Source organism: Protopterus annectens, chromosome 2.part0 (assembly GCF_019279795.1).
Source record: "Protopterus annectens isolate FY-2018-M chromosome 2.part0, PAN1.0, whole genome shotgun sequence".
Classification (NCBI taxonomy): Eukaryota; Metazoa; Chordata; order Ceratodontiformes; family Protopteridae; genus Protopterus; species Protopterus annectens.
Window position 1 is genome coordinate 1620426863 of NC_056728.1, and position 21541 is coordinate 1620448403.

A 21541-nucleotide genomic window follows, 5' to 3' on the forward strand; every position below is an offset into this window, starting at 1 on the left:
GTGAGTTATCTTAGACTTGTGTTTTCTTTTAGAGATAGCTAGAATTAGAAAGTTTAGACTAAGTGTTTTTCTGTGATGTCAGAACTGTACTACTGAATTATTTTAAGTATTTCTGTGTGATCTCTGAACTCTTGACTAGCACTGACTGTGTAGTAGAAAGTATTGTTTTGTGGTTTTAATTATTTCTTATTAAATATTTTGAAACCTTTTAACTGTGGCTGGTTTGTGTAGAGATAAGTTAAGCTCTAGAGTACATTGCATGTATATAAGGATCCTGTACCAAGTCACTCTAATAAGCCTTCAGACTGTTCAGTCATATCTACCAATTGAATAATAATATTGCACAGTAATAATTGGACACCCTTTTAAGGGACTTTGAGTAGCTGATAAATATTAGCTGAGTGGTGGCAATAATTACTACCGCATGGTCTGGCTAAAGGGGGCACAGCTGTAGAACCTGTGCCAGCCTTCCCCAGAAGTGTCTGTGTGGTTTTGTAAACTCTTATCTCAGTGTGTGTGTGTGTGTGTGTGTGTGTGTGTGTGTGTGTGTGTGTGTGTGTGTGTGTGTGTGTGTGTCAGCTACTTGGGCAGGGACATAAAGCACTGGTTGGACAGAAAGCATGCTGGAGATTTTAGCTTGCCCAGCTAGGCTGAGATCTGGACCCTATAGCTGTGTCAGTAGGGAGTCTTATTGAGGACCTGGGTAGCTAGGGAGCAACAAGCCCAGGACTGACTGTGATCATTGTGTGCTCTTAAGGGAAATTGCACTTTACTGTGTGCGTTTGTTACCCTTTCCTCATATATGAGACACCCTCTCTGGTGTTAGTGGTGAGGATTAAGGCTCCTTGATTGCTGAGCCAGGGCACGGGCGCCATATATTAATTGGTGGCAGTGGTTGGGATATCCACCTCACATATTAATTGGTGGCAGTGGTTGGGATAGCCACCTCACATATTAATTGGTGGCAGTGGTTGAGATATCCACTTCACATTTGTGTTTAGACGCGGTGGGATATCCACACCATATATTAATTAGTTGACAATTAATAATTGGCTTGCAGTGGTGTGGGTAGAGTGAATCCTGTAGCTTGTGTACAGTGAGCTTGAAAGGTGTTTTGTACTCTAAATCAGCCATGCAGTGAATACCCAGAGTTCAGATCACAATTGTTTTATTTCTTTTTTAAGCTTAGTTAGTCAGGGTAAGCAGGCAGCATGTCAGCAGAGGAGTATGGAAAGCTGACAAGGAGCCAGCTGATGGAGATGTGCCAGGCAAGGGGACTGGTGCATGGAAACCTGACTAAGGCAGACCTGATTGCAGCATTGGTTACAGCTGCATCAGAAAACAGCAACCAGGAGGACAATCAGACTGGCGGTGGTGATATAATTCCCTCGGAGAATGGACACCTCAACCTTTCTGCAGTGGACTTAAAAATCCAGCTGGAGCTAAAGAGACTTGAGTTGGAGGCCAGGCATGTGGAATTAAAAGCAAATGAGAGACTGAGATGTTTGCAAGCTGAGGAGAATGAGAAACTGTTAACGTCTGCAAGCTGAGGAACAGGAAAGACAGAGGCAGCATGAGAAGGAGATGCTGATTCTTCACCAGAGACATGGAGATAATGGGGAAGGGAATAACTGGACCCCAGAAGCACAAAAGGTCAGTAAATTTCTTCTACAGTTTAAAGAGGGGAATAATTTTGATAGTTTCATTCATATGTTTGAGAGGGTATGTAAACAGTATGAAGTTGACAATGAGCTCTGGGCACAGTTCCTGACCCCCTTCCTCCATGGTAAAGCTGTAACTGCATTAGCTAAAATGTCTGATGTTGTATGTTTTGATTATACTGCTGTAAAGAAATGTCTTTTAGAACTGTTTAAGATAACACCTGAAACGTATAGGAAAAGGTTTTGTGAGCATAGACACAAGGCAGATGAAAGCGTGTGTGAATATGTTGCTGAATAGAGCACTTATTTCCATAGGTGGGTGAGTGGATGTCAGGTCACCACTTCTGAATGGCTGGCAGACCTTTTGGTGAGGGAACAAGTCCTTAGCACTTTGCCTGAGGACATGAGGATCTGGTTAGCTGATAGACAATGTTCTACTTCAGATGAGTTGGGGAAGAAGAGAGACCTATACCTGGCAAGCAAGGCAGCCCTGCACAGGAAGGAGGCCCCCAGTACTGCTCATTGGTCTAAAGGAACCCATAGTGGGCAGCACAGACTGCCCCAACAGAATCTGCCAGTAGCAGGGGAAGCCACTAGTCCAGGTACACGTCCAGGAGTTAGGGTTAAATGTTTTGAATGCAACCAGTGGGACCATGTGGCATACAGGTGTCCACAGAGGCAAGGTGGGGAACAAAAGGTGAGGGAGCTAGTAAGTGGGAAAGACAAAATGCCAATAGTAGGTTGTCAGGGTACTAAACTACCATCCTGCAAGTGTCCTGAGAGGGAAGGATTTGGATGAGGCAGTACCATGTGTTTATGCAGTTACACACAGTGAGGCTAGGAGACAAGCATGTGGGTCTGGTAGCCTGGGGGAGACCCAGACTGACTGCATAATTGCAGCCAGGACTGGTGAGGTGGTTACTTCAGGGAGTGAGCTATGCTGTAGCAGTGAGACTGAAGGTGAGCCACAGCTGCTTGTGAGTACTGATGTTTCCTTGGACAAAGTGACTGCAAAGGTAGAGGTGAGTAGTAGTACTCAGGCTGACAGTGAGGAAACACTGTCAGTAGATGCCAGACTTCCTGTGGAAGGGGAGCTGGGAAGGGATACAAGGAGAGAGTTGAGACGGGCTCACCTCTCAGACCCTACATTGCAAGGCCTGAGGTAGGTAGCAAGGGAGACACCTGATTCTCAAGGAAAGGGGGAATCTGTATATTGGGACAAAGAGTTACTATACAAAGAGTGGACCGCTGAGGGAGGGCTAGAAGGTGAGAGAGTACAACAGTTAGTAGTGCCTAGAGCCTACCGTCTGTTGCTTCTAGCCATAGCCCATGATATTCCCTTTGCAGGTCATATGGGCATAAAACATACAAAGAGGCATATTTTGCAGAACTTCTATTGACCTGGAATTTCCAGAGATGTAACAGGGTACTGCAGGACCTGTGAGCAGTGCCAAAAGGTAGACAAGACAGGAGACAAGGTGAGAGCTCCTTTGATGCCTTTGCCTGTGATTGAGGAGCCATTTCAGAGGGTAGCTATGGATATTGTGGGTCCTCTGAGTACCCCAAGTTCCACAGGAAAAAAGTATATCCTAGTGGTAGTGGATTATGCTACACGATACCCTGAGGCAGTGGCTTTGTCCTCCATTGAGGCAGCGAAGGTGTCAAATGCTTTGTTAGAGATTTTCAGAAGGGTAGGTTTCCCAAAAGAAATACTGTCTGACTGAGGTGCCGATTTCATGTCAGACCTGCTGGCTTGTCTGTGGAAGTCCTGTGGGGTGAATGAAGCACATGAAGACCACCCCCTACCATCTCCAGACTAATGGTCTTGTTGAGAGGTTAAACTCTACAATCAAGTCCATGCTACTGGCATTTGCAGATCAGTTTAAGAGGGAGTGGGACAAATATTTGCCCCATCTGTTGTTTGCTTACAGAGATGTTCTCCAGGAATCCACAGGTTTTTCACCCTTTGAGTTGCTGTGTGGGCATAGGGTGAGGGGACCTCTAGATTTAATTCAAGATAAGTGGGAAGGTAAGTGTGAGTCTCACAAGGAGTCTGTTGTGGCATACATCCTAAACCTCAGGACAAGGCTCAGGGAACTCATGGGCTTGGCCCAGGAGAACCTGGCAGAAACCCAACAACAGAAAAAGGTGTGGGATGACAGGAATGCTCGAGCTAGAGAGTACGCTGTGGGGAAGCAGGTAATGGTTCTCATTCCTGTCAGACACAAAAAGCTGCAAGCAGCTTGGGAGGGACCCTACAAGGTGGTAAGAAAGATAAGTGATGTTAACTACATGGTGGAACTGCTAGGCAGTAGGCAGGGGCACAAATTGTACCATGTTAACATGATGAAACCTTACCATGATAGGGAGGCCCTTGTGCTTAGCATTTGCAGTGGATTGCAGGAGGAGTCTGAGGGAGATCTGGGGACTGATCTCCTCATTGAGGCTCAGGCTGACACCTCGGTGGAAGGGCTAGCAATGTCCCAGCGGCTATCCACTACCCAGGTTCAAGAAATCCGAGCAGTGTTGCAGGAATTTAAGGACATGTTCAATGGGAAACCAGGGTACACCCACCTAGTGCAGCACCAGGTGGATACAGGACCTCAAAGGCCTGTTAGACAGGCCCCTTATAGGGTGCCTGAGAGAGTCAGTCAGACCCTGAGGGAGGAGGTACAGGAGATGTTGGAACTAGGACCTCCCCAGTGGTGCTGGTGCCAAAGAAGGATGGCAGCACCAGGTTCTGTGTAGACTACAGGAAATTAAATAGTCACACAGAGATGGATGCGTACCCCATGCCTAGGACAGATGAGGCCCTAGAGCAGCTGGGTGGGGCTAAGTATCTTACAACCTTTGATCTTACCAAGGGTTACTGGCAGGTGCCCTTGACTCCCAGTGCTAGAGAAAAGTCAGCCTTTGTGACTCCTTTTGGCTTATATGAGTTCACAAAGATGCCCTTTGGGATGAAGCATGCCCCAGCGACTTTACAGAGGCTGGTAGATAATATCCTAGCAGGAGCAGGAGGGTTTGCCCTTGCTTACCTAGATGATATTACCATCTACAACCATTCCTGGCCAGAGTACCTTCAGCATGTCAAGGTGGTGCTGGGCAGACTACAGAGGGCAGGGTTGACCATTAAGCCGAGCAAATGTCAGGTGGGTATAGCGGAGGTCTCCTTCCCAGGACATAGAGTGGGGAATGGTAAGATAAGGCCAGAACCTGCCAAAATGGAAGGTATTCAGGCATGGCCTGCACCAGTTACTAAAAACAAGTCAGGGCATTTTTAGGGACAGCAGGGTACTACAGAAAGTTCGTCCCCAGTTATAGTACCATAGCTGCTCCCCTCACAGACCTAACAAGGAAGAACAGACCAGATAAGGGAGTGTGGACCCCAGCATGTGAGGCGGCATTCTAGTAGCTTAAAGAAGCTTTGGGAGGGCCCCCTGTGTTAGCCAGTCCAGATTACAGCAAAGAATTTATTGTGCAGGTGGATGCTTCAAACCATGGGGTGGGGGCTGTACTTAGCCCGATTTCTTCAGTGGGGGAAGAACATCCTGTGGTTTATCTCAGTCATAGGCTCCAACCTAGTGAGGAATGCTATGCCGCTGTAAAAAATGAATGTCTAGCCATAGTGTGGGCATTGCAGAAACTTCAGCCTTATCTGTATGGAAGGAAATTCACTGTTATGACAGATTACAACCCTCTAACATGTTTAAACAGAGCCAGTTAGCAAAATGTCAAGTTGCTAAGATGGAGCCTGGGGTTGCAAGCATATGATATGTCAGTGCAGCACCGCAGTGAGAGTAGCAATGCCAATGCAGATGGGCTCTCAAGACAGTTAATGGGGTAGGTATACTCAGATAGACCTAACCCTCTCAAGTGGTGTTTCTCAAGGGTCACTTGAAAAACTAGCTTGAGTTCTCCGGGGGGGGGGGGGGTTGAGGACTGGTAGAGATAGGTGAAGGCTGCCAGCCTAGCCAAATAGAATTGTGCATATAATTCTATCATTTGTAAATATGAATGTTGAACTTAAAACAATGTGGCAACATTGCCATCTACTGTAAAGAAGGATAAGTCAAGCATTTCTTGCTGGTCCTTTGAAATTAAAATGATTTCATCACTGTCTTTGATGTTTTACAAGTCGGCTCCAGTCCAGCTAGATGAAGGCTTCCTGCCTATTGTTTTAAGGTTAAAGTTAATGACCAGAATTTACATCTGGAATGTCCTTTATTGCTCTTAGTGTGAAAGAATGTAAATGCAGTTTCTGTCAGCCTAGGAACTCCAGGAAGTGTAAAAAGATAATGTAATTTTTTAGCAGAACTGCAGTTTCAATTTATACAGTGAGAACCAGAGATTATGAAGCATGTTTGTGTGACTATCCAACTCACAGCACTGCCTCTTGCTCACATGTAAGTTATCTTAGACTTCTGTTTTCTTTTAGAGATAGCTAGAATTAGAAAGTTTAGACGATGTGTTTTTCTGTGATGTCAGAACTGTACTACTGAATTATTTTAATTATTTCTGTGTGATCTCTGAACTCTTGACTAGCACTGACTATGTAGTAGAAAGTATTGTTTTGTGGTTTTGATTATTTATTATTAAATATTTTGAAACCTTTTAACCGTGGCTGGTTTGTGTAGAGATAAATTAAGCTCTAGAGTACATTGCAGGTATATAAGGATCCTGTACCAAGTCACTCTGAAAAGCCTTGAGACTGTTTAGTCACATCTACCAATTGGATAATAATATTGCACAGTAATAACTGGACACCGTTTTAAGGGCCTTTGATTAGCTGATAAATATTAGCTGGGTGGTGACAGTAATTACTACTGTATAGTCTGGGTAAAAGGGGCACAGCTGGAGAACCTGTGCCAGCCTTCCCTAGAAGTGTCTGTGTAGTTGTGTAAACTCTTATCTCAGAGTGTGTGTGTGTGTGTGTGTGTGTGTGTGTGTGTGTGTGTGTGTGTGTGTGTGTGTGTGTGTGTGTGTGTGTGTCAGCTGCTTGGGCAAGGATGCAAAGCACTTGTTGGACAGAGAGGGTGCTGGAGAATTTAGCTTGCCCAGCTAGGCTGAGATCTGGATCCTATAGCTGCGCCAGTGAAAAGTCTTATTGGGGACCTGGGGAGCAAGGGAGCGACCAGCCCCGGACTGACTGTGATCTCTGTGTGCTCTTAAGTGACATTGCACTTTACTGTGTGCATTTGTTATCCTTTCCTTATATATGAGACACCTTCTCTGGTGTTAGTGGCGAGGATTGAGGCTCCTCGATTGCTGGGCCAGGACATTGGTGTCACAACTACTAAGGGAATTTTTTGGATATTGGGATACTCTCAAAGCAATGTAATTACTAGGAGAATTCTTCTGGATAATGATATACATGGCATCAGTGATTCTCTTGCTTCCTAAGCTAGACTCCACAAGAGAAAGTACCAGTGGTATCTCACGTCATTCTGGATTCATCTTCTTTCTTTGTCTTTTCAGATCCCTGTTGGGATTTATAAAAAGGGAAATTCTGTGGTGGATAGACCTCTTGCAATCCTGGTCTCCCATTATTCCTACAGACTCCTCTCCAATCTGTCACTACAGGTGCATCAGACCTAGCTTTTGGTACTGTCTCCAAAGGGGTAAAGGTACAAGGTGTGTGCAAGTCTCACCACAAATAGAAGCACATAAATGTCATAGAAATGTAGACAGTGATTACAGCTTTGAAACGCTTAAATCATCTCTGGTCTTCAGGACCTCTGCAAATTTACACAGACAAACACCACAGTGATGTGGTACATAAATGAACAAGAAGTATGGGATTGTACCTTCTTGCAGACTTGCTGTGATAGCCTGGTGGTAGCAACCAAGCTCAGTTTGACTCTTCAAGTGTCATAAATTCCCTCAGAGAAAACTTGATTGTAGATGAGCTAAGCAGGACCAGGTCTGATCCCCCACAAATTAAAACTTCATTCTGGGGTCTTCCGTGAAGTGATCCAGATGTGGGGAACACCTCAAGTAGATCTTTTTCCCATCGCTCAGAAAAAAACAAATAAAGAAATTCTGCTCCAGGACTCCTTGAAAGCAGGCCTGGAAGACAGATCCCTTCTTATTCTCATTGACGGGAATGCTCCTTTATGCTTTTCCACTCATTCCACTGATATCCACAGTTCTTTTAAAGATCCAGGAGGAGTCTCCAAAATTGTAGTATTGACTCAACCTTTTGGCCTAGGCAACAGTGGCTCTCCCTTCTTTTCCGTCTAGCCAAGGCCATTTACCCCAGTCTTCCCCACAGATTAGATTTGCTCACACAAGCCAGGGGATGTTTGATACACCCCATACTGAAAACTCTTCAACTCACTGCCTGGATGATAGAATTCTGGTACGATTTAGACACATTTCTTTCTGGAGATGTGTAGCAGGTACTAAAGGAGGAGGAAAAAAAAACTGCAACTAGAAAATAATATATAGGAAAGTTAAAAAGAATTTGTAGGTGGTGCCATTCCAAGAACCGGGACCCTCTACAGGCCCATCTTTCACTGGTTCTTGATTATGTTTGTGAGTTACTGTCTTCTGGCCCTTCTTATTCCTCCATAAAAGTTAATTTTTCTGGAATTTATGCTTGTCTGTCCTTAGATCTCCCTTTCTAACCATTGTCTAGTTAAACATTTTTTGAAAAGGATGTTGTATATGCATCCACCTAGGAAATGTGTGCATCTTCCTTGCGATCAAACTCTTTTTCCATTTGAACCAGCTCATCAGACTGAATTAAGCTCCTTAGGTTCATAGGCTCATAGGTGTTTACTAGGCTAATGACCACGAGGGCCTTTTTAAGCCTAGCCATGCATCCCAAATCTCTGACGAGTTCTGATACCCTTGATAAGTGTAAGCATGGACCTGGGAGATGAACCAATTACAGGTGACCTGTTTGCATCAGAGGCATAGGTGCCAAACCCAATTGTCCAAGTTGCACTTGAATTGGATTAGGGAGGAACTCTGCTTCACATGGATGGGGAGCCTGTTCCATAGACATGGTAATCTCTGGGATACATGCCTATCTCACAAGCAAGTCCTATTTATATACAGGAGGCCCATAAGAGTGGTGTATGACAGTTCCCTGTATGCCAGGCATAGAGCTCCCCTCTGAAAAGCCTGTAAGAGACAGAATACAGGGATAAGGCTTTGAGGCAGTCTGCATAGGACGTATTACTTATGCCCTGTATACTTTTAGTGAGGAACCTCCGTGGACGTTCCAGTTGTTGGATATGCCTGGTTAGGTACATACCAAAGGGGCATTGTACTCAATGGTAGGTTAGATCAATGCCGAATACAGTGGAACAATGACTTCCTGTGACTTAGATGCCATACCTTTGTTTATAAGTTGCGCAACATAGAATGATTTCCTCACCACTGTAGACACATGATAATCAAAGACTAGATTACTATCTATGTGTGTCCCTAAGTCCCTGACTACTGGGTCAACTCTAAGGGGTGTATTGTCAATATGATAGTTACCAGTAATGGATAACTTCCCAAAGGATACTATTATGCATTTCTTGGCATTTAATTTTAGTCCATGACACCAGTCGTTTGTGTCAGCCCCACCTGGAGAACAGTTGTGTCAGTGTGAGATTCAATGACAGGTCCTAATTTGCAGTCATCTGCAAATTTAGTCAGCCAGAGACCACTGACATTGGCCTTGACTTCTGAGAAGTAAATACCTAAAAGGAGCGGCCCGGACTGATCCCTGAGGGACTACACTTGTGACTGGTCTCTTTGTAGAGGTGTACTCCTCAGTTCTAACTTCATGGGTCCTGTCTGTGAGCCAGTTGGTGATTCACTGGGTGACATATGGGTTTGTACCTAACCTCTTGAGTTTGCAACAATCCCCGAGTGGGTTATTGTGTCAAATGCCTTGGCCAGGTTAAGGTAGGCAATGTGTGAATGATTTTGCCCTCATCCATTGCTTTGGTGACCTTCTCAAAGAAGTCCACCAGGTTGAATAGGCATGATCTACTGTTTACGAAAACAGACTGTGTTGGGTCCAGTGTCTGGAGGTTTACTATATCTCTGTTGATCATCTCCATGATAATTATTTCCATGACTTAACATATAAGACTAGTGAGACTTAAGGGTCTGTAGTTTCCCAGGGTCTGTAGATGGCCCACCTTTGTACAGAGGGATGGCTGTTGCCTTTCTCCATTCATGAGGCATGAAGCCTGTTTCGAGGCTACAGTTAAATAGTAATTCCTGGGGCCCTGATAGGCCATGTTTCATGCTATTTAGAGGTATCCTGGGATATTGTTTGGGCCCATTGATGCAGTGTTCTTGGTCATGAGAGACCCTTAACATGGAAGACTCTTTTCCTCATTGCTCTGACTAGGAGAGTATCTGAGTTACAAGCACTAATGGTGATTCAACACTGTTTTGTTTCACAATGACCATTTCTTTGTTAGAACTAATCATTCTTTTATGCCTAAAGTAGTCTCAGAATTTACCTTAAGCTAGACCATCAAATTCTGTGAGGATATGGAGGCCAGCAGCACAGTAATGATTGGTCTCCTGTGGTCTGTGGTATCACACATCAAGTGCAGTCCTTATCCAGATCACAGTCCTGCAGTCACAACATATCATTGTCATAAGGGAGCACAAGGCCCAGTGCAATAATCCAATGTAGTTATCACAAATCATAGTCATGTAGTAGCACCCCACATGCATCACAGGAGTAACAAAATACCCTTTACCTCAGATACCTGCATCTGGATCAGGCCACATCACATAGTGGTGACTTCTTCCACCATGTTACAAGAGGACATAGTATATGATGAGGAATACCCACCACCTTGAGACATCTGTCTTAACTCCTGTGATATGCCCCCTTGGCTAATGTGTGAAGACAGACATGTACTGTGTAGACTGTCATGTACCATTGCATCCCTAGTTACTTGTGCAGATGATGATGACTGTGACTCATTAATCCCCATCTTCTGTGATTTAAATGTAGAATGTATGATGCACAATGAGGCTGGACCATGTGCTGCTGCTGTAGCCTGATAAACATACATAAATCTGGACTAGACATTGTTGCTTGATGTACACTGCAGTGAACTGGAAAGTAATGGCAGTATGGGCTAGAGGATATTGCTGAGACTCCAAGCATTCTTGCCAAATGCAGTGAAAAAATCTTAGGTGTACATTAACCTTTTGTAGTCAGGCAGAGAGAGCTGGGCAATTTCCTCTGTAAAAAGCTATGCATAGTGATTCATTTCAGCTTGTACAAACTTTAAAACTGCTGTGATCGCCTTTTCATTAGCCTCTTTCATTTACATGCCATTGTATGTTCACTTGGGTTTACCACAATAGAGCACAACCTGAGCTGTTTGAATCAGTGCTAACCTACAACTGTGTGCTTGTTGCTGATTCTAGCACAAGTATGCATTGTGCACTTTGCACTTTGTTACTTGTCTGTGAATCCCACCCTTGATGTTTTCACACATACTCGTTCACTGCAAAGTGCTTGGGATTTGTAGAGTAAGATGTGCAAGTTTCTGTGTTTTAGGATTGATTTTTTTATGTTTCAGGATAGCAACTGTCAAGATTTTAAAGCAGATAACTGCACTGCATATCATACAATGTGAATGAAATACCTTTACTTTAAACTTTCAGTTTGTTCTCTGTACATGCCAAAGACTATTTACATGGTTAAAATACAAAGGAATGTTAGGCCACACTCTGCAATGTATGTCACTTTCATTTGTAGACCCCATTTCCCTCCCAAATTGTTCTTGGTTCTGCTAGTTTGGACTGAGCAGCTCTTCCTAACTAACCGGAGAGATTCAAAAATAAACTTAGTGTAACATTGCATGATTTTTTTTTATGTTCTAGTTAGCAAAATGTGAAGCCATAGCTGTAAGTGTGGTCCGAGTTATTACGGTTAGTATCACTTCTAAGTTGTTACCACTGTTTAGTGATATGTGTTGTGTTTTAGGTATCACTTCATGTTTAGTATGCTTTCCTTTTTAGGTTCATTAGTAGTCAGGCAAAAGTATGTAGTACATTTATTTGAACGAGTTAAACAGAGGCATAGTGAACTAAAATTTTAACTAACCCTTATACCTCATAGCATAAAAAGTACACATGGTGAGCATAATATTTTAAATAAATTATATGACAATGTCTCCGATTAAGACTGTTATTCTTGTGTTGCTGTAGTAAATCTTATTAAGAGTGTTAAATTAAGTTAGTATCAAGAAAAACATACCAACAACAACTGAAAGTCTGCAATGAACACAGCCAACACACAGCCAACAATGACAAAAGTAAAAATCAGTGCAGCTACCACGGTTATAGCCATGTAATTCTATATTTTAATAAAACAAAACAGATAAGCGCTTTCGCATTGAACACTTCTTCAAATCCAATATAAAAATACATAACAAACTAAAACTTTTAAAAGCCTGGAAACCAATCAAAAGTCAGTGTAGCAGCCTACGCCCCTTTAAAGCAGGTCTAAGTGGGACTTTCCTATTTAATCCAGCAATATTATCCCCTTGTAAAGTGCAGAGCATTTCATCTCAGTGATCTCTGTATTGTTAGCAATATCACCTCCTCACCTCCTCTTAAATTCTCCTCCACAACCTGTAACACCATAAAATGAAACTTATGATTGCTAAAGGATTTTATATGCCGGGGAAGAGTATTTTTATCATCGCCAAGCCGAACATCACTCATATGCCAGAGGATGCGCTCCTTAAATAGTCTGTTGGTCCTACCAACATAAAAATTATGACAGATGTCACAAATTGCTATATAGACCACATATTTAGTCTTGAAATCAGAGTATAAGCATGACGTGTGCACCTTCTTTGATACGGGATGCACAGAGGCATTTTTTTAGAGATGTATTTGCATGCCTTGCACGAATGACACGGAAACATCCCAATTTTCCAGGATCTGCACATAGGGTAAGTCTTAGAACCATAGCATAAATGTTTCTTTAAATTCAGGTTGTTCCTAAAACTAAAGGATGGATGTTCACCAACAATTCTCTTGATGTCTTTATCTGTGGTCAGAATGGTCCAGTTCCTTCTTATAATACCACAAACATATCTCACATCATTAGAATAAGTTAGTGCTAACTTAGTTCTCTGGTCTTTGAGGTTATTATACTTTGACCAATCCACAATATCATCTGTCTTTTTTTGAGAGGTAGGGTTTCGCTTTAGTTTTCCTGTAATTGCATACTTCTAAAGATACTGTCACATCTAATTTTCTTTGTACCGTTTGTCCCGAAATTCCATCTTCAAACATTCAGTTGCTCCCAGAAAATCATCTTCATTAGTATGTAAACATGAAGCCTTAAAAAACTGTCCTTTAAGGACATTCTTATAAATAGATCCTGGATACATACTATTTCTTTCAAGCAGAGTGTTCTTCCAGCATTCTTTATGATGGAGTCTGGTACCAGAGGTTCTATCATCATCAGTGTAAATACATACGTCCAGAAAATCCATACAACCTACTGATTCTGTGATTGTGAATTTAAGAAAGGAAGTAGTCCCTTCTGTATATGCAACAAACCCTTCTAATTCATGTTTAGTTCCATCCCACAATATAAAAACATCAACAAATTGCTTATAGAAACTAATAGACCGAGAAAATGTACTGTTGTTCAAAACATGCATACTCCCATTCAGCCAGGACAAGATTAGTGTAGCTATTTGCACAAGAAGTGCCCATAGCTACACCCCACTTTTGCCAAAAAAATCTCATTATCAAAAACAAAGATATTATTTTCCAAAATCAGCTCCAGTAGCATACAAATCATCTTAATTGTTGCTATATTGTAGACACTCCTCTTACATAAGAGACTCCTGACTGCTTGTATGCCATAGTCAGTTCCTTCTTATAATACCACAAACATATCTCACATCATTAGAATAAGTTAGTGCTAACTTAGTTCTCTGGTCTTTGAGGTTATTATACTTTGACCAATCCACAATATCATCTGTCTTTTTTTGAGAGGTAGGGTTTCGCTTTAGTTTTCCTGTAATTGCATACTTCTAAAGATACTGTCACATCTAATTTTCTTTGTACCGTTTGTCCCGAAATTCCATCTTCAAACATTCAGTTGCTCCCAGAAAATCATCTTCATTAGTATGTAAACATGAAGCCTTAAAAAACTGTCCTTTAAGGACATTCTTATAAATAGATCCTGGATACATACTATTTCTTTCAAGCAGAGTGTTCTTCCAGCATTCTTTATGATGGAGTCTGGTACCAGAGGTTCTATCATCATCAGTGTAAATACATACGTCCAGAAAATCCATACAACCTACTGATTCTGTGATTGTGAATTTAAGAAAGGAAGTAGTCCCTTTTGTATATGCAACAAACCCTTCTAATTCATGTTTAGTTCCATCCCACAATATAAAAACATCAACAAATTGCTTATAGAAACTAATAGACCGAGAAAATGTACTGTTGTTCAAAACATGCATACTCCCATTCAGCCAGGACAAGATTAGTGTAGCTATTTGCACAAGAAGTGCCCATAGCTACACCCCACTTTTGCCAAAAAAATCTCATTATCAAAAACAAAGATATTATTTTCCAAAATCAGCTCCAGTAGCATACAAATCATCTTAATTGTTGCTGTATTGTAGACACTCCTCTTACATAAGAGACTCCTGACTGCTTGTATGCCATAGTCAGTTGACATCACAGTGAACAGGCTTTGTACATCAAGAGTAGCCATATAAAATGTAGGGGCTGATTCCGGGCCACTAATACACTAGTTATACTTCAGCTCCACTATTGTGCCTTCTGCCATGTGCTGAGGCATTATAACTAAAATATCTGTATGTATTAAGAAAAACGTACCAACAACAGCAGAAAGTCTGCATTGAACATAGACAAACATATCCAATAATGAGAAAAGTAAAAATCAGTGGAGCTAACATGGTTCTAGGCATATAATTCAATCAAAAATCAGTGTAGGAGCCTACGCCCCTTTAAGGCAGGTCTAACTGAGACTTTCCCATTTAATCCAGGGGTTATCCTACACTGATTTTTGATTGGTTCCCAAGCTTTTAAAAGTTTTAGTTTGCTATGTGTTTTTATATTGGATCTGAAGATGCGTTCATTGGGAAAGCGCTTATTCATTTTGTTTTATTAAAATATAGAATTATATGCCTATAACTATGGTAACTGCACTGATTTTTACTTTTCTCATTGTTGTCTGTGTGTTGGCTGTGTTCAGTGTGGACTTTCAGCTGTTGTTTTTCTTGATACTTATAGTTATTTTAGTCGTATCGCCTCAGCACATGGCAGAAGGCACAATAGTGGAGATGGACTATAACCCTAGTGTATCCAGTTCCAGCAAATGTGGACTGAATATGGTTTGTGTAGAAGACAGTCCATTGTTATGCTTGGATTTTACCAATGTGAATTCAGAAAATCAGCAATCAGCCTCCTGATATGGAAACCATGCCATGCTAAAATATTTGGAGAATGTTTTTTATAAATTGAAGAGGCTACAATGGCAATGTCTCCATTTGCAGGCATGCCTACATCATAAAGGCCAAACTTACCTCAAATTTGGCTTTAGTAGACTTTATTTGTCCACTGATTTGTTTCTTCAGATTTTAGTTGCAATACCATAAAGTTAAAAATATGCCCTGAATGGTCCAATACATATTTTGTTAATGCATTTAATTGGTTATTTTTTTCTGATGTCATAAATATGTTGAAGCATTCGCTGTTTAAACATATAATTCATTTTTCCAATATATAAATTATCACAGTGTAGACAGCATGCTAAATATAGTAAATTCTTAGAATGACAATCAGCATGTAGAGTAAGTTGAAATTTCTTTCTAGTCACTGGATGAATAAAATAATTATTTTTCATGAAATATTGACATGCTCTACATGCCCGGCATGATTGTGCGCCTATTCTTAATAATGAGGGTGTTGAAGTTCAGCAAGTTTCTGAAGTAGAACCACAAACTGAATTTAGTCAACATGAAAAAAGAGGTAATTGTTCCCCTCTACTCGTCACTTATTAAACCCATTATAGAGTACAGCGCCTCTTTTGGAATGTACCTCACAAGACATCTGCAGCAGCTGGAAAGGCCACAGAAGTACCTCACAAAGAGGATTAGTGGCCTCAAACAAATGCCCTACACTGACCACCTCAAAAAACTCCAGCTTTACTCCGTAGCATATCGTCTACTCCGAGGTGATCTCTGCCTAACATATAAAGCTATGTCAAACCCAGAGCTGTTGGACATGCTTCACCTAAAGAAATCCCAATCCCTCCGAGCTACATGCTCTAGGGACCTAAACCTTGTCACCACAAGAAACAGGACACGCTGGAGGGATAGATTCCTGTCCCAGAGACTTCCTATACTCTGGAACAAGCTACCCATCTATGTCAAGCAAAGTTCTTCATTAGCACTCTTCAAGAAAAATCTTGATGAGTGGATGGAAAATAGGAAATACACCCCAGGGATTACTTCTGTGTCTCTGCTCGACAGTGGCACAGGAAAATAACTTTCTTGCGTGGCGTAAGCTATGGAACCTTGCTGGCTAGGCTTACGTAGGCCCTTGGGCCGATAACCTAGTACCTACCTATGAACCTATGAACCTATAAGTGAAAAAAAGCAACAGTTGGGGGCTAGGAAAAAAGAATATGTCACAGCAATTTCCTATTCCCACAGCATAGACTCAGGAGCTCAAGGTAGAAAGCATGCAGCGACTGCAGTCTCAACAGTTTTTTCCAGAACTTCCAGTGCCAGTCAGACAAAATATCTGGTCACAGAGAGGTGCAAGGCCATTAAGCAGGGGCTGCAAGGGATGATAAATTTCTGTAGATCAGAATCAGCTGATCTACAAACACTGAATAAGTATGATTTTGATAATATGCATGATAAACAAGATAAAATTATAGTGAATTTATCACAGTAACAATTCAATGATAATCAAATGTCTTTATTAAAGAAGGGTCTAAGTTTTATACCAGCTAAGTCATCTGACATTACAGAAGTCATATTAGAGCTGAAATTATTTTCTCATAATACGGTGCTACAAATAATGCTTCAGAATACAATTGTTGAGAGTCAGTGTTTGTATGTCCCACAGTTAAACTAAACATTTGAAGCATTTATGAAAGTATGTGAAGCTGTTACTGCGGTGGTGGTGCTGCGGTAGCGTTGTCACCTCACAGTAAGATGTTGTCCTGTTCGATTCTCAGCTAGAGCGTCTTCTGTGTGGAGACATGCGTGAATGGGCGTACCTTCGTTCAAGGTTGTGCGTCAGGGCTGGCAACTCGGCATGTAAAAATCTTCTGCCATTCATTAGCGGACCGGAGTGCCACTGTGGCAACCCCTAACCGGGAAAAGCCGAAAGACACAACAACATGAAAGTATGTGAAGCTGAAGTTTATGAAATACTTAATAAATATTCTGGTTGGAAATTTTATAATTTAACAAGATCTGAATATGCAGCTTTAAAAGGGTTACAAGAGAATACACAAATCACTATAAGACAGGCCGATAAAGGAGAGGCCATAGTTATTTTAAACAGTAACTCATATATATGTAGCATGTAGGAGTTACTAGGGAATATGGCCACCTATAAAAGAATAACAAAAGGGGAAGTAAATGCAATAATTAGTAGAATAAATGAAACACTATATGGCCTCTTAATGACTCATTTGTTAATAAAATAATTATTTGCTTATATGTGCATTATAAACCCTGTAATAGCAATAATGAACAGACAGCCTAAAATACATAAAACAATGATTAACCCACCCATGAGACATGCAACCTATAGTGGCAGGTAGAGGCTGGGCGACTGAGTCTATATCGATTTTTGTAGACAAAAAACTTTGAGTATTTCTAGAAAAAACTACCACCGTTCTCAAAGATAGAACATTTTCTTAGGGCCCTTATATACATGTATTGAGAAATTGTCACATATTAAAGGCTACTACTTGGTACCCTTGGACATTTGTACTTTATCACAATAATCCCAAATGAAGAAGGAAGTAGGCTGTTCCTAACTCAAAATAGTGAATTTGATGCAAACTTAATTAAGTTAATATATATGCTGCTGGAGAGTATTCTGGAAAACAATGTGTTTATATTTAATGATAAATTTTATCTACAGTCATTGGGCGAACTGTGTCCATAACTATGCCGATATGGTGATGGCCCCTTGGGAATATGAGTTTGTAAGAGGCCAACATTGGTTTTCCAAAAATTTAAAATGTTATAAGAGATTTGTGGACGATATTTTTCTGCTTTGGAATGGCCACTATTAGAGTTGGAAGACTTCATTTCATATCCGAATGGAACTACATCCTATTTAAAATTTACTTCAGAGTATTCTATGGATGACATGATTTTTTTGGATGTTAGTGTTAAGCTTGATGAACAAGGCAAACTACATGCACAGATGTATAGGAAAAAGTGTCATAAAAGTATGCTTTTCCATAGAACACTTATGCACCCCACCTACATTTATAGAAATAGTTTCAAAGGACAATTACTACGTGCATCCAGACTCCATACAAGACAAAATGACTGTGAGAAATGTGTTCAGAATATTCAGCGAGACTTTGTTAATAGAGGATACAAAAAGTAGGAGTGAAAGACTCCGTTAAGCAGATCATTACACAGAGAGCTACTAGAGGTACACTGTATTATTCAAGTGAACATCATAAGCGAGCAATACCGAAAACACAAACTCGTAGCAGGCAACCTAACAGAATGTCATTAACTTATTCCAGCAACCATTAATGAAGTTTGTGATATAATCAAAAAGAACTGGAAAGTTCTAACTTGTGATAATAAGGTTAAAGAAGTAGTTCGTGACAAGTCAAGTTTCTGTTTTAAAATGAGTTTAAATTTAAAGAGACAGCTATGCTATTGCCCCTGTAAAAAAATTACAGATAAATTCGAACAGAACAGGTGCACACTCATGTCAGGTGTGTACAGCTTGTCAATATATCATGAAAAATAATTATATATTCGTCCAGTGACTAGAAAGAAAATTCAACCAACTATTTGCTGATTGTCATTCTAAGAATTTTGTATATTTCACATGCTGTCTGCACTGTGACCATTTTTATATTGGAAAACTAATTCTATGTTTAAACAGTGAATATTTCAACATATTTATGACATCAGAAAAAATAACCAATTAAATGCATTAGCAAAACATATATCAGACCATCCAGGACATATTTTTAACTTTATGGTACTGAAACTAATATCTGAAAATAAAAGAGGTGGAGACTTAGTGAATGATATGGAAGTTACAGAAATGAGATGGATTGTTAGATTACAGGCACATAGGTTGCCTGGATTAAATGCAGCAGTCCTATCTAAAGCCTATCTTGAAGAAAAGCACGTTTTGTAGATGAAATAATTGTATGAATGCAAGGATTGGATGCATTGTATTTAAAGTTTGAGTTTGGTAATATGTACTGTAGATCTGATGAAGGGTATTATCCCGAAAGCACTCATATTTTAAAATATTTTAATAAAAGGTTTTAATTTTAGCAGTGGTTGTTGGTTTACATTTTATGCTATTAATACTAAGTTCAAGAAATAAAGAAAGAGTAGGATTTTGTATGCAGATCCTTAAGGAGAATAGTAACAGCCATACAGAATATAATATTTATAAAGCAGCAGAAGGTATTCTATTAAGTAAGCCAACATGACAACAGAAAAAGAAGATTTTGCCAGTAAGAGTGACTACAAGTAAGGATACAGAAAATAGACAAGAGGGGGCTGAAATTTACTGGAGAAATTGCCAAAAGAACAAAGGTATTGGTAGCAAATAACTTGAAAGGGAAAGGTAATAGAGTGGGATGAGGCCATGAAGACATTTGGACTGCAGTCTAGAGACTACCTTCCCTAGCAGGGATTGATATCAGATTATAGGCAAAGAGAAAGGGGAAAGGGGGACCATAAGTGCTGCTTTGCTGGAGTTTTAATTGAATCTAGAACATAGGCTGTTGTTAAAAAAAGGGATAATTAGTAGGGCATATAGAATCTTTCTGTATAACGTAAAGAATCAGAGGAGGTTAGAAAAGATTGGGAAGAGAGAGAAAAGAAAAGGAAATTTACAGGAGAACAATAGGAGGACATATGGACGTATGTATGCAACACAATCCAAAAGGTTTAGGATCTTTGCTTGAATGTATTTGCATAGGTATTTTTGGGTCTATATTAATTCATCGAAATACGTATTCATGTAATACGTATCAGTGAAGGCTAAACAGCGAAATTCATTACAGCGAAGCACCAAATTTTTCCCAGGGTTAGGAACCACTCACCCTCAAACACTCCTGAATACACACCACACTGTGCCCCCCCTTAACTATATATATATATATATATATATATATATATATATATATATATATATATATATATATATATATATATATATATATATATATATATATACCAACTCTGAGACCACATTACAGTGAGGAAAAGGGCAAAGTTGTGCTGATGACCCAGTGGTCTTTAACCCTGGGTCTGTGCTTTGCTGTAATGCATTTCGCTGTTTAGCCATCGATATGTATTCGATGAATACGTAGTTTGATGAACTTATATAGACCCGGTATTTTTACACCCCAACAAACTTCAAAGAATTTTTTCTCAGACAGTTAACAAATGTTGGAGGTGTGATTGGGGAAAAAAAGAGGTAACTGGGAATATATGTTTTGGGAGTATAATGAGTTGGCAAATTTAAAAAATTTCATACAGAGTACTCTGTCAGAATTTTTGGTTGAGCAAATGGCTGTAACTAAGGAAATGGATTTTTTGAGCTGTAACACATGATCTGAATTGACTAAAAATAGTAAGACCCTATTAAGTTTAATTATGTTGATGCCAAAAAACAATTACTAGAAAATTGAAATCAAAGTTTAAACCATCCGTATTTGGGGTATTGAATATTATAAAAGAGATAAAAGAACTGGAAGAGGGATATTTAGAAATGAAAAGGAGCAAATTATATATAAATAGATGGATATTGTAGGAACAATGCATACAGAATAATGTTCAGGTGGAGACGTGAGGTGTATGGGAAGCATACCTCTCAACTGTACCGAGTTTTGCAGAATGTCTTGATTTTTGCCTTACATTTTTCATCACTTCCTCATAAAATTTGTGTGTTTCTGACAACTCACTGAGGATTGAAGTCAGTAAGTAATGACATACATTTGAGTTTTAGATTTCATATCCTTCAGAAAATGCATGCTAACATAAATCATGTTATTCTAGCAGCTTTCTAAGTGCTTAAGAGCAGTATTTAAAAATCTGTCCCTATTTTGGGGTCTTTGTCCCTGCATTATTTTAGACTTTGTCCAGATTTCTTGTGCTAAGATATTGAGAGCTATAATGGGAAGGCAGGAATTTTGCAATTAGTAATAGTTTGATGTTTAGTCTTTCATGTTAGAGGAGCAATTAGTAATGTTGGACTGATAACACCAAGAAAAGAAGCAATGGGAGAAAAACGATGCACCAAATCCACTTAAAAAGTTCCAAACAATGAACGCTTTATTCAATAGTGCGTTTTCGTCCAAAAGACTTCATCAGATAAAAGACTGATGATAGTTACAAAGAAAGAAAATATATGTGACGTGTAATGTATGTAAATGGAAAAATGTTGATATGGTTTGTTTTCTTTTCTGTTAATGTATACTTGTGTATGTCTTAAGTGATAATTTAATAAAGGTGTTTGAAAGAACACTCTCTATAACTTTCAGGTACTAAAAGCTTAAATGGATCCGTAAGGCAGAACATGCACAACACCAAACAGATACAACATTAAATTCATCCGTTTATCTAACCCTAACCTGCAAATACTTGCAC